The sequence below is a fragment of the Prionailurus viverrinus genome, chromosome D3, assembly GCF_022837055.1.
Source record: "Prionailurus viverrinus isolate Anna chromosome D3, UM_Priviv_1.0, whole genome shotgun sequence".
Classification (NCBI taxonomy): Eukaryota; Metazoa; Chordata; class Mammalia; order Carnivora; family Felidae; genus Prionailurus; species Prionailurus viverrinus.
The window spans coordinates 29,452,198-29,462,585 of record NC_062572.1 but is presented as its reverse complement, the minus strand read 5'-3'; the positions used below and the strand labels follow the sequence as shown (position 1 = coordinate 29,462,585).

At 45.4% G+C, this 10,388-nt stretch overlaps 1 long non-coding RNA gene across 1 annotated transcript; it reads right to left on the bottom strand.

Annotated features, from left to right (window-relative positions):
* Window positions 1-4,550: 4,550 nt before the first annotated feature.
* On the bottom strand, window positions 4,551-10,063 carry LOC125149484 (uncharacterized). The gene is made up of 3 exons (XR_007145939.1): window positions 9,980-10,063; window positions 6,965-7,184; window positions 4,551-4,781 (listed from the first exon to the last, which is right to left on the bottom strand). It is a non-coding gene; the product is annotated as an uncharacterized LOC125149484 (long non-coding RNA).
* Window positions 10,064-10,388: the final 325 nt, after the last annotated feature.

Sequence of the window (10,388 nt, the reverse complement as noted above, 5' to 3'; positions counted from 1 at the left end):
ACTGAAGTATAGTGAACATGCAATGTTACATTAGTGTCAGGTGTACAACATAGCGTTTGAACTATATGCTGTGCTCACCACAAGTGTGGCTACCATCTGCACCAAACAATGCTATTACGGTACCATTGACTGTATTTCCTATGCTATACCTTTCATTCTTGTGACTTATTCATTCCATCAGCTATTCTTCTGGAATAGGTTTTTCCAAGGTTACTGCAAGCCTTTGGCTAGTCTTCAGAATTCCAAAAAAGTTGATCCTGAAATTTTCTGCCCATGTTATCATTGTTTTATGGCATGGTGGAATGTGGAGTTCCCCACTTCTCCATTTTTGCTGATATCGCTCCTTAGTTGGGTTTCTGATAGAGTAGACAAAAGCATCCCAACTGATAAGAGATGTATTTATAGAGGTAGGCATTAGGTTGATGGTTCTCAAACTGTAACGTACATAAGAATTAACTAGAGGTGATGATTATAAATGGGTATTCCTAGGTCCCATCACACATTCAGATAATTTTGCCCCAGGCCTGGGAGTCTGCATTTTAGGCAGGCACTCAGTGGGCCCTTGAGAAGCACTGGATTCAAAGAATGAAAAGTAATAACAAACAAGTTGGAAGGTAAAGGATCATGTAAATGTGCTCATTTCATATTTTTCATAGACCACAGCCAAGAGAAACCGTCTAAAGTTGAGAAATCAAGACATGGGTGTATGGGTTACAGTTACAGAGGTAACCATAGTAAGAACTGGAAACAGAAATGGTGAAGGGAGGTGGCCTTCAGGGAGGGGGCTGGAGTGAGACAGGGCAACTTTGACTTTTTTCCTTACAGTTTGAACTTTTTTTTAAATGTTTATTTATTTTTGAGAGAGAGAGAGAGAGAGAGCACCCAAGTAGGGTAGGGGCAGAGAGGAAGGGAACAGAGGATCCGAAGTGGACTCTATGCTGACAGCAGAGATTCCAATGCAGGGCTCAAACTCACAGACTGCAAGATCATGCCCTGAGCCAAAGTCAACACTTACCAAATGAGCCACCCAGGTGCCCCTGAACTTCCTTTTTCAAATGCAACTGTTATTCTTTATAATAAAACAGATACAAACAAAAGTGATAGGGAAGTCAGTAGGAGGGGGCTACTGGCCAACAACTCTGCTTTGCCTTCTTGGTACCTCGGCCAGCCCAGTCCTGCCCACCATCCCTTGGCCAGAGGCTGCAACTGCACCATGCATCCTGGCACCAGCAGGGCTCCTCTCCTTTAGCATGGGCCATGCCCTAACCACTTCGCTTCAGAGAAAAGGGTGCTAGCAAGTGTGTGCCAACAACATGAGGAGAACACCATGATCTAAGGAAGCCAAGAGTTACAACCTGGAGTCACAGAGGCTGCAAAGGATCTTCCCAAAGTCACATAGTGACCCAGTCCTTCCCAGAACCAGTAGCCTTTGGAGCTTAAAAACATAAGCATAAAATCAAAAACAAACTTTGCTTGGAAGCTGGCTGTGGGTAGTTGGCTTAGCTTACACCATGGATTCACCAGCCAACTGTTTCAGAGGCCTGGGCAGGGGCCACCTGACAGGATATGCTGGGGAGCCAAGCTGGATGGCTGCTTCCGGGGAAGGGATAGGTGATGACAGCTGTGCTCCTCCCTGCACAGTGGAGGGATGTGGCTCCCTCAGCACCCCTGCTCTGCAGGGTTGTTTTCAGGGTGAAGGTTATCTAGACTATCCAGCCCAAAGCCCTCCGATCCAAAGCAAATGCCAGAGACTCGTTGTCCTTTCCATGGTTGGAGGTGTTTCTCCCTTCCCAAACATCCTGTGCTAGTGTGGGAAGCACCTCCAAACAGAAAAGTCAAAAAGCTTTTTTTGATGGAGCCTACAGTCCACTCAAGAGCAGGGATGGGGAGGGAGGGATCAATGGGAGGTGAGACTGGGACCAGAGCCTTCTGGTACTCCCAGCCAGGGTGATGCTGTGCTCTGATGAGCTAAGCAAGATACTTCAGGAGTTAGTGTTGGGGGTTTCCCACAGTACTGTGAGAAGTCTGGCAGGGTTACTGGAGCAGAGAGGCTTCTCAGAAGAAACAGCACATAAGCTGAGCCTGGCAGCCAAGCTCTGGATGTAGGAAGGGAGAGGAGTGTTCCTACTTTAACTGGCAAGAAGGTATAGTGACATGACATGGCTTGCCATTAAGGCCAACCTTGACTCTTGCTCTACAGGCCTCCTGAATTGAGCTCAGGGAGGCCAGGGGAACCCCACAGAAAACATCAGATATGGTCCCACCTAGAGGCCCCTGCCAGCTCCCAGTCCACAAGACAAATTCTTTGCTTTTTTTTAAAAGTGTTTTTTCAAAGGTTTAAATTTATTTATTTAAGTAATCTCTACAACCAATGTGGGGCTTGAACTCATGACCCTGAGATCGAGTCATAAGCTCTACCAACTGAGCTAGTCAGGTGCCCCCAAATGCTATGCTTCTTAAAAAGAATTCATGTCTTTGTTGATATTAGTTCTTCTACTCTCCCCGCTGGCTTTGTGGATGGTGAGAACTAGCTCTGGCTCTTCCTCAGTTCTCAGAAGGTGTGGTCAGCCTCTTCCACCTCCAGCTTCTGTACCTACCTGCCAAATGGACCTATAGGTGTGTCCCAGGTTTCATAAGCACAGTGCCAAAACCCATCTGAGCTGACTGGTCAGTGACTTATTGATGACAGTAGCCACAAGCATACTTACCCAGCATATGCTGTGCATCAGGCACTGTTCAGAGTGATGCATATATACGATTCTCTGAGTCTCCTCCCAATTTTGACACATGGAGTTTTCCCCAACACCAAGCAATTCTCCTAGGTGTCCTACAGTTTAACTCAATTCTGACACTATCCACCTGGAGACAGCATCAGATTTCACAGGCTAGGGGCTCAGTCCTATAAGACTGCCCCCATCTTAGATGCCAACCACATGTCCAGGTTGTCACCTATGTTTCTGACCCACTGGCTATAAATCAGAGGTTCCCATGGCCCCCTCCCGAGGTTTGAGTATTTTGCTGGAGTGGCTTGCTGAACTCAGAGAAACATTACACTTACCAGATTATTGGTTTATTATAAAAGGATATAAATCAGGAACAGCCAGATAGGAAGAGATGCACAGAGCAAGGTCTGGAGAATGGGTGTGGAGTTTTAATGCCCTCTGTATGCACCACTTGCCCCAAATCTCCTTGTGTTCACCAACCCTGAAGTTCTTTGAATCCTGTCTTTTGGGGGTTTCATGGTGGCTTTATTACATAGGCACAACTGATTAAATCATTGGCTATTGGTGCTTGAGCTCAATCTCTAATCCTTCTCCCCTCCTGGAGGTCAGGGAGGTGGGGATGAAGGTTCCAACCTTCTAATTACAGGGTTGGTTCCCTTGGCAACCAGTTCCCACTTTTGGTGCTTCCAAAAGTCACCTCAATAAGATAACAAAAGACATCTTTGGTACTCTTCTCATTTACAAAATTCCAAGAGTTTTTTATGAGTTCTGTGCTGGGAACAAGGTGAAGACCAAATAAATATTTAGTATAAATCACAATATCACAGACTCTCTAACCCTTGGGCACAGCCATCAGCACACTCACCGAGAGAAGGACATGGTGACATTTCATGGGGCTAGGGAATGGCACTGTCAGGATCTAACCAAAGAATGGAAATGAGTATCCACAAACCTCCAGTACATAAAATAGACTGTTACTATAATGGCAAGGGAAATGAATAAAATTAATAGAAAGGTACCAACATGTCCTCAGGAGCCACAATAAAACAAATGGTGACAAGTGCTTGAGTTAGTGTGACCAACTACAACCTTCATATCATAATTGGAGATCTTAACAAAAATGTGAGACATTTGGAAACAGTGTGCACACTACAGAGATAGAAAAATTTTCCTTTCTTCCTTTCTAGGTTCATTGGCTGGTCTATTAATTAAGCTGATATGAGGCAGACTAACAGAAGAAAAACAAACAATTTCATATGTACAGGAGCCCCACAGGCATGAGACTCAAGGGCAAGTTACACAACTGAGGCTTATTTGCCATCCTGAGCTAAAGAATGGGATAGGGGCCTGGCTTCAAAAGGGAGGAGGGTAGGGGCACCTGGATGGCTCACCATGTGGCTCAGTCAGTTGAGCATCTGACTTGTGATTTCAGTTCAGGTCATGATCTCAGGGTCATGGGATCGAGCTTTGTGTCAGGCTCTGCTCTGAGCATGGAACCTGCTTAAGATTCTTTCTCTTTCTCTCCCTCTGCACCTCTCCCCTGCTTTACTCACACACACACTCTCTCAAATTAAGAAAAAAAAAAATTTTAATATACATATGTTAAAAAAGGGAGGAGGGTAATTTGCAGGACTGTAAAAAGAGCAGATGTTTGGTAATTAGATGTGTGTCCTGTCAAACAAATCGGTCTTCCAGATAAAAAGTCATTTCTGGTAATAGCTCCCTTTCTGGGTCAGGCCCCCTATCTAAATTCTTTTAAGTAATGAAGAAAGAGGTAAACGTTTTTCTTGAGTCTGCTAGGTCTTTATTGACTTTAGCTCAAAATAATCCACATGTCAAAGTGGCACATTTTGGGATGGCATACTCTACTCCCATTCAACACTCAAAAGGCATAGGTGTTTCTCAGCTTCAAGTTTCACTGGGGTGAAATCAAGGTGCTGCCAGGGCCACGCTCTTTTCTGGGTGCTTTGGGATGCATCCCCTTCCATACTCATTCATGTTGTTGGTAAAATGTAGTTCCACAAAGTTGCAGGACTGAGGTCCGTGTTTCCTTCCTGGCTGTCAATTAGACATCACTATCAGTTTCCAGAGGCTGCTCGAATTCCCTGACTCATGGCCCCCTCAAAGCCCCCAGTGGCGGGTGGAGTCCTTTCCACCCTTGGTGGCTCTCTTTCACCCCCATCGTCTCCTCCCTTCCACTGGCAGCTCTGGCTCTGCGTCTTCTGCCTCTTGCTGCTGCTTCTAAGGGGCTTGTTGGGATTCCATTGTGTCCCGAGCCATTCAGGATGACAGCTCTCATTTAAGGTCAGTTTATCATAACCTTCACTCCATCAACTGAGGCCTTTCACAGGAGCACCAGGAGTCCTGTTTGACTGAATAACCTGGGGAAGGGAATCTTGAGGGTCTGCCTTCCGAGCTCTGTCTGCCATGTCAGGCCTTTGGGAAATTGAACCCAAAGAATACACAAATGCAGAGAGAGCTGTCAGTAACAACCCTGTTGCTGCCCACCCAAAAGAGAAAGCCAGCGCTGGCCACGAAGGTGGGACAAGTCTTTCCTAACAATGGGAAAGACCAGGGTATTCCTAGTGGTGCAGTGATTTAGAAGTGTGGAGGCAGGGCGTGGCTGCCATCTCCCAACATCACTGTCTCCACTAGAACAAAGGGAGCTTTATCTCAGCAATACCAGGGGAGAAACATGCCTGAGGCGCTGCCTTCTGAAGGTGGAGGGAGAAGATTAGCATCCACAGTAAAGAGGAATGGGGGAGTCGTGGAAAATTAAAGGCAAATATAGGATGCTGTCAGAGTCAAGTTTTATCATTACTGTACATATTTTCAAGTCTTAATTTTAGAAGTTTTAAATTTCAGAAAATAAGTCTATTTTGGTGAACCATGTTCTGGGGAATTAGCAAAGAAAGTAGAAGTAAAAGCATAGTCTTATAATTGCTCATTTTTGTTTCTCAAATACAATGGACCCCTTAACAAGGCAAGAGATGGGGCACTGACCCCTGTGCAGTTAAAAATCCACACATAACTTTTGACTCCCCCCAAAACTTAACTACTAATAGCCTACCGTGGACTGAAAGCCTTGATGATACCATGAACAATTAGTTGATGAACACATATTGTATATGTTATACATATCAGATACTACATTCTTACAATAAAGTAAGCTAGAGAAAAGAAAATGTTATTAAGAAAATCCTAAGAGCAAACACTTTTACAGCACTGCTTTGTAAAAAATCGGCGTATAACTGGATCCATGCAGTTCAAAGCTGTATTGTTCAAAGGTCACCTGTGTAAGTCTCTTAAAGAGTGTCCCCGAGATGTGTTAGGGTAAACATTCTACAAACCGTTACAGGTAAGCATGCCCAAAGTCATGGCCGACCTTTTCACCTCATTTAAAAGTAGGACGTGTGCTTCACAGTGGCCTCCAAGTGGGGAACGCAGCCACATAGCCTGCAGGGAGAGTGGAGACTGGCTGGGAAGTGGTCTTTGGGGTGCATAGGAGGAGCCAGATGTTGGTGGATGGGTGTACAGCCTTGATTTCCCCTTAGAGTCCTTGTAGAACCAGGCCTGCAGCTGCCCTGTGGCCTTGATCACTGACAGCTGTATACCTTTCCCACTCAACCCCCTCTCCAAGCTTGTGTGTGGCCTTGGTGATGGCAAGGCATCTTCCTTTTCTGTATCCTGGCCCCAGACACCTGCCATCATCACATGGCTGGCCACTAGGAGCCTGGCTCTAAGGGCACCCTCCCACCCTGGGTCCTTGCCACTTCTACATTAAGCATATCCCTGTTCAACACAGAGCAGCAGCCACACTGCTGTATGCCTCTCATCTCAGTACCTTGCATGTTTCGGAGGCCACTAGCACAGTAGTCATGAACTTGGGCTCTTGAGTTCAATAGGGCTAGGTTCAACCCCACCTTCAAGTCTACCATTTATTAGCTAAGTGCAATTCTCTTTACCTTAGTGAACACATCTCCTTATATGCAAAATGGGGATGCCAGTATGCACTTCATAACATTGAAGTGTTTATTTACCTGAAAATATTTACCAAGTAATGTAAAATATTCCAAGTGGAAAATATTTACCACTTTCTAGTGTTCTAGGTATAGGGATACAGCTGGACGGCCACAGTGACTGGTCAGCCTGTCTGGGCCTGTGGGTAGGATGGCAGGTCAGGCTGCGCTCAGGATCAGAACTAGGCTCCCAAACTCCCAATTTCTTGAAAAGTTCTTTACCTATAATGTCCACAACATGGCATTATCCTCATTCTTTTCTCCTGCTTGATATCTCCAGTCCCCAGCAGGATCCATTCTCATTCTTGTTCCCAAAGGACTGGGATGGTTCTCCTGTACCAGTGCTCCCAAGGACAAGTGCTCCTTTTTACAGACAAAATTTGGTGGGGGGTGGGGGGCGGGTAGGGACTCCCCCTTATAGCAGTTATACTTGGAGTACCTGCTGATCAAGAGAATAAATAATGACAAAGGTATGAGTTCAGTAATATTTTAAGTGATTCTGTATTTTATTAACAGGAACAGTGCCTACATACACTTGAAAAATACCATTAAAAAGAAAACCACAGGCCCCAAATGGAGTCACTTACGCTAAGCCACATCACCAAACCAGGGCTTAAATACCTAACCTAACTGCAGTTTCAAGCTCTCCCAGAAATGTAGTCTTAACTGGTCCATCAGGAATTTTCTGCAGCACCAATAAGGTAACCAGTCCTATGGGCTCTCTCCATCTCCCAAAGGAAGATGAAGTAATCTAACTAAGACCCGTTTTTTCCCCAAAGGAAGGTGATCTCACTTGAAAGAATCCTTTTTTCTGTTTATGACTTCCTTGTCCTGCCTTTAAAAACCTTTCCCTTTCTGTGGCCCATTGGAGCCCCCCTCTACTTGCTAGCTGAGAGGCTGCTCAATTCATGAATCACTTAATAAAGCCAATTATATCTTTAATATTTACTCCATTAAATCTTGTTAGTTAACAATACATTATTATGTATGATGAGTCACACACTCTATGTTCTGTAGTTTATTATACTAACTAACTACTAACTAACTAACTCAATGACATATGCAATCAAATGATTCAATTCTCTCATCTCAGGAGGTATATAAATTGCTTTCTCTGATTGTTGCCTTCAATCAATCCCTATCAAATTTCCCACATTTCCCCTTAATCATATTTTGGGCAGAACGTATAACTTCCTAATGCCTAGCAGTTATTCAAAGTCCAGCCATTTCAATATTGAATACAAGGTAAACCTTTGCCCACTCTCATTGCCAGCTGGGTTTATGACTTAGAACCTTAAGACGAAGGGTGGGATGTGGTTGCCTCTTGATTACCCACCTCTCCCCTCCACCTGCCTTAGGATCTTGCTTCTCTGGTGTTGGGTCATGGAGAATGAATTACTGCAGTGTAAAGATCTCGCTACCTAAAGGGCCACTGCTTGTAGTTTCCTCTCAGGAAAAACTAATTGGTTTTTTAAAAAATTCAGGTATACTTTGTTTACAACAAAGCTCACCAATTTTAGGAGTATAATTCAATGAGTTTTGACAAATGAAATCCGATAAACACCACCACGACAATTATGATGTAGAACATTCCCACCACTCCCAGAGTTCACCTTCTTTGCCAAGAATTGACTGCAGTATTTGCAGAGAATTGACTCCCCTGATTCATGACCCCCAACTGCTGATCTGCTTCTGTCACTATAGTTTTGTCTTTAGAATTTCATTATCAATGGAATTTTACAGTAGGTAGTCTTTTGGTGTCTGGCTTCTTCCATCTAGCCTAACAAATTTCAGATTCATCCATGTTGTTTCATGTATCAGTAGTTTGTTCCTGCTTTTCTGAGGAGTAACCTATTGTATGGATCTATCACAATTTACCTATTCACTAATTGATAACATTTAGGTTGTTTCTAGCTTTGACTATTAATATTGCTTCTGTGAACAGTTTAGTACCTACAGGTCTAGCATGGGCATGTTTCTTCTCTGTTGGGTAAATGAGGAATAGGATTGGTGTGAATGGTAAGTGTATGGCAACTTTATAAGAAACTACCAAAGTGCTTCCAAATTGTACTGTTTTGCACTCTTACCAACAATGTATTAGAATGCTAGTTGCTCTGCATCCTCATTAACACTTGATGTTGTCAGGGTTTTTAATTTTGGCCATTTGAGTGAATGTGTCGGTCGTGGTTCAGTGGTGTCTCACTGTGGCTTTGTGTTTCCCTGAGGATGACTGAGCATCCTTCATGTGCTTATTTGCCATGTGTACAACTTCTTTGTTGGAATATCTGTTCTATCTGTAGTTTTATTACAGGATTGAGTGAGTTCTTTATGTATTCTTTATCAGATATGTGTTTTGATTTCCCCCCAGTCTGTGGCTTGCCTTACATTGTCTTAACAGGTCTTTAAAAAAAATTAATTTTCTTCAGGTTTATTGACATTTAATTTGCACAAGTAACACTCATTCTTGTTAGGTTTAGAGTTCTACACAATCTACTGTGACAATCAAGATATGTAATATTCCCATCACCGTCCCCAAACTCCTCCATACTCTCTTCTGGCAGGTCTGGTTCCACAGCCCTTTAATAAGCTCTGCTTATATGTCCAATATTCTCTTTACTGTGTAGGATACTAAACACCTCTGGGTCATCTTTGTGCCCTGACTCATAAATTCTAGGGTAACAGGAAAAGGCCCATTAAACATCCTGTTACACACAGCTCTAATAAAAAAGAGTAATAACAACACCCACAAGCTCATATAGTGTCTGCCAGGCACCAATCTCATTCTTACACTAACTCATTTGATCTTCACAACAGCTGGCCTGTGAAGTACGATCCCTAACCCCTTTCTTCCAGCTGAGGAAACTGAGGCACAGAAGAGATAAGGTAAACTGGCCAATCTCTCAGCGCTAGTGAGCCACAGAGCTTCAATCTGACTCAGCGGGTCTGGCTCAGGTCCACAATGCGAGGCACCACCTGTGCTGCCTTCCACGTAGAAAAGATACAAGACAACTGTACCCACAAAGCTGAAGTTTTAGCTGCGTATTTGGCTAAGTCAAGTATGAATAAGGAAGTCCACGGTTGGGGGCAAAAGAGTACAAATCTCGACTGGTCGCTCTGCTCTGCTGACGGTGGTGGAGGGGGAGCCCCCGCGCATCCTGACACCCCACTCCACCCACTTTCAGCCCACTTCCCGCTGCGCAGCTCATCTCCCGCCCGCCCTCTGCCCAGCACCCCTACCCGAGGGGCGCAAACGCCCATCCTGTTAAAGGCGCTCAGGGCCCCCAGCGGATCCAACAGCCTTCCCCCCGGGGTGAGGGGGGGGGGGGGCGGAGGGGGCGGGGATGCGCAGCGACCGCTCCATCCTCTCCAGCCTCCCGGGACCAAAGCAGTTCCCGGATCGGGGGCCAATTCCCGACGACGTTGGCCGCTACACGCCTCCAGGGAGCGGCCACAAAGCCCCTGGCTCGTGCCAGAGCGAGGGCTGCGCATGAGCGGGGCGTGCGTGGCGGCGCGTACACCTGCGCGCGGCGGTGGGCGGTGGGCGGTGCATGCGCGCGGAGCGCAGCCGGAGACAGGAGACGCCCTTAGCTCAGGTGTGCTGGGCCGTCAGTTGGGTGTTGGCCTGTCCCTGCGGTCGCGGGACCCT